The sequence below is a fragment of the Callospermophilus lateralis genome, chromosome 6 (genome assembly GCF_048772815.1).
Source record: "Callospermophilus lateralis isolate mCalLat2 chromosome 6, mCalLat2.hap1, whole genome shotgun sequence".
Classification (NCBI taxonomy): Eukaryota; Metazoa; Chordata; class Mammalia; order Rodentia; family Sciuridae; genus Callospermophilus; species Callospermophilus lateralis.
In genome coordinates this window covers 129148284-129151939 of record NC_135310.1, presented here as the reverse complement: position 1 = coordinate 129151939, position 3656 = coordinate 129148284, and the positions used below count along the sequence as shown (strand labels likewise).

Genomic DNA, 3656 nt, shown 5'->3' with positions numbered 1-3656 from the left:
CATCTAAAAAGAGTAAGATTGATATCTCTCATGTGGAACTAGCAAAAGCTCAAGAATGCCAGGTCCAGTAGTATACACCTGCAATCCCAGCAATTATGGAGCCTGAGGCATGAGGATGGCAAGTTCGAAGCCAACCTCAGCAACTTAGTGAGACAGTATCTCAAAATAAAAAAAAAAAATTAAAGGACAGAGGAGTTCAATCCCTAGTACCAAAAAGAGGAGGACAAAAGAAAGCAAGCTGGACATCATGTAATTTTGAGGTAGAGTGTGCCAATTCTTTCATCTCTGTCCCAGCATTTCAGGCAGTTTTTGAGTGTCAGGAGAAACATCTGATTGGTGAAAATTTCTAATATAAGATATTATTTTGAGATTACATATCAAAATAATGATTATCCTTAATCTTATCCTTAACATTACATATCAAGGCTTGGTGGCTGCCACTTTCTCCCTATTGTCTTCATAGCCTCTTTGATGTCCTTGTTCCTCAATGTGTAAATTATAGGGTTCAGCATGGGAGTAACAACACTATACAATACTGAGATCAGTCTGTCTTTCTCCAATGAGTAAGATGAAATGGGCCACACATATGTGAAAATGGCACTACCATAATAGAGAAGGACAATGACCAGGTGGGAGGCACATGTGGAAAAGGCTTTGCATCTCCCCTCTGAGGAGTGGATCCTCAAGATGGTGGAGATTATGTAAAGGTAGGAAAGGACAATGCACAGTAAAGGAGTCCAACCAATGAAGACTCCATGGACAGCAACACCAGTTCATTGACAGAAGTGTCCCCACAAGACAAGATCAGCAAAGGGGGTATGTCACAAAAGAAGTAATTAATCTGGTTGTTGCCACAGAATGGCAGACAGAATGTCAGTACTGTATGCACCTCTGAATTGAGGAAACCACCAGTCCAACATGAAGCTGCTAACTGGCTATACAGGGCCTTGTTCATAATAGCTGAATACCTTAAGGGTTTGCAGATGGCAATGTAGCGATCATATGCCATTGCTGCCAGGAGGAGACACTCTGATCCTACAAAGAAAATGAATGCAAAAAGTTGAGCTACACATCCCCCAAAGGAAATGCTCTTCTTCTCTGATACAAGATGTACCATCATCTGGAGAACATTGGTGGTGGTGTAGCAGACATCAAGAAAGGCCAGGTTTCTTAGGAAATAGTACATGGGTGTATGTAGGTGTGGATCAGCCATTGTCACCAAGATGATGAATATGTTTCCTCCCAAAGTACATATATAGGACAGAAAAAAGATGGTAAATAGTAAAAACTGCAATTCATTCAGGTCAGAGAATCCCAAGATGATGAATTCAGATATAGCTGTTTGGTTCTTTCCTTCCAAAATGTTGTCTGGTTTCCTCTGGGGAGTTGGGCAAAGAGAAGCATAGATTACAATAATCATATGCTACAGTAGCAATGGTCTGCAAAACAGGAAAGCAAATGTTACAAATAAAATATTACCATCTATATCTGGTAGTAAACCACAGGAGCAACACTCAAAAACTATGACTCATACCGGCCACCCAACACATATGTTAAAAAAAAAAAAAAAAAAAAAAACTTCCAGTGTTTCATTTGAAAATCATCTCCCTGTATAAGATATAGCACTGAACATTTTTAACTAAAAGCAAATCACTAGGGTTGGGGTTGTGGCTCATTGGTAGAACAGTTGCCTAGCATATGTCAGGTACTGGGATCAATTCTCAGCACCACATATAAATAAATAAAATAAAAGTCTATCAACAACTAAAAAAAAAAGCAAATCACAAAAGGGCAATGTACATCCCAAGATTCTCTGTTAATAATACCTCTGTCAAGCCTATTTACATTTTCTTGGTGATGTGTAGACATGTGTTGCAGAAATACTTACAGAAGAATCTCTCTGGTCTTCATTACCTTCTGCAAAGCTATCTGTGCTCCTCCTTGCCATCCTTGAATGCAGAACAAAAAATTGTCTTTTTTTCTGATTAAAATTAATGTGTTTGTTTTAGAATATGTTGAAAATATAGAAAATTATTTTTTAAAATATTTTAGTTGTAGATGAACATGATACCTTTATTTTGTTTATTTGGCTTTACATTGTGCTGGGAATTGAACCCAGGGCCAGTACTAGGCAAGTACTCTACCACTGAGCTACAACCTCAGCCTGAAAATAAATTTTTAATAAATATAATCCTTAATGTTCACAGAGATGGTTTTGTTTCTGTCTTTCAGATCAGTTTCCCATATGTAAATATTCAAAATGAGGATCAGAAAAGTATGTATTTTAACCTGCTTTTTCCTTAAGCACTACATTGTGATAGTTTTTCATGGCAATAAACCCTATAAAACATGATCTTTGAGTTGTAAATAATTTATCTTAATTCTGTAGAACTTCCATAAATAATAAGGAATCAGTTAATGACCTTTAGTGTGACAGCATCCTGACTTTGAAATAAGTCATTAAGATTGGTCTGACATTAGGTTAACAGAAAATATCTTCAGTAATCTAAATTAAAGGTTATCATGAAACTACGGATCATTTTTACCTGTAAGTTACCAACATCTCAGATTCTAATGAACAACACTTCTCAACGTTAGAAGTAGTTTAAGAAAAAGCCACTGTTATTAGTGAACAATTGCATTTTTAAAATTTACTTATTTCTGTTATTTAGTTCTCTGAATTTGGGGTCAGGTTACTTGTATTTCTATAAATTTTCAAAAAGACTCACTCATCCTCGTAAATTAGAAACTCACTGGCGCAGGTCCTCTATCTGGAAAATTCAAGAGACATTTGGTTTATTCAAGATTCTGTTGCTGTTAGACAAATCATTTTAAGTGCTGAGTGGAGAAGGTTACCAATAATCTCTAAGCACTTTCTACATGTCATCTCATTTACTCTACACATATCCAGTGCCATTTTCTTATAGACAGAGTTTCTATAAAAAAGACATGTGGCAGAGTTTAAGTGAAAAGACATTTTATCTCAATATACTTACATTGAGTGGTAGAAAATTTGATTCCCTTAAATGACAACAGAATGTTCTTTTAGAATACTTTTCTGGGGGCTGGGGATGTGACTCAAGCGGTAGCGTGCTCACCTGGCATGCGTGCGGCCCAGGTTCGATCCTCAGTACCACATACAAACAAAGATGTTGTGTCCGCTGAAAACTAAAAAATAAATATTAAAAAAAATTCTCTCTCTCTCTCTCTCTCTCTCTCTCTCTCTCTCTCTCTCTCAAAAAAAGAATACTTTTCTGGTTTCAAAGAAACTTAAGTTCATACAATTAAATTATTTTAACTATGTAGTCACAAACTTTTATGACTTGTGCTCTCAAATGTTAATGATTTGTGCCTACAGTATCTTAAGAGTTAAATCTAATTGTTACTAAATATCTGATCTTTCACTTCAATGTGTTTATTTAAATAATAAAGATCCAATGCGGTTATCATTTGCCTGTCCAAATGAACATTAAAGGTTTGTGTTTGTATTACTAAGGATACTATTCCACAGTTTAGGTTAAGTCAGTCAATTAAAATGTTTGGTAAAATTGTGGGGATAATCATTATATAAATGTACCTAATTGCCACACTGTATCCTATCAATATGTATAATAACTGTCAATTGCAAAATAATTTTTTAAAAATTTTCAGGTTAT

The 3656-nt window shown here is 35.5% G+C and overlaps 1 pseudogene; it reads right to left on the bottom strand.

Annotated features, from left to right (window-relative positions):
* Positions 1-413: 413 nt before the first annotated feature.
* LOC143402088 (olfactory receptor 5V1-like) lies at positions 414-1420 on the bottom strand (annotated as a pseudogene).
* Positions 1421-3656: the final 2236 nt, after the last annotated feature.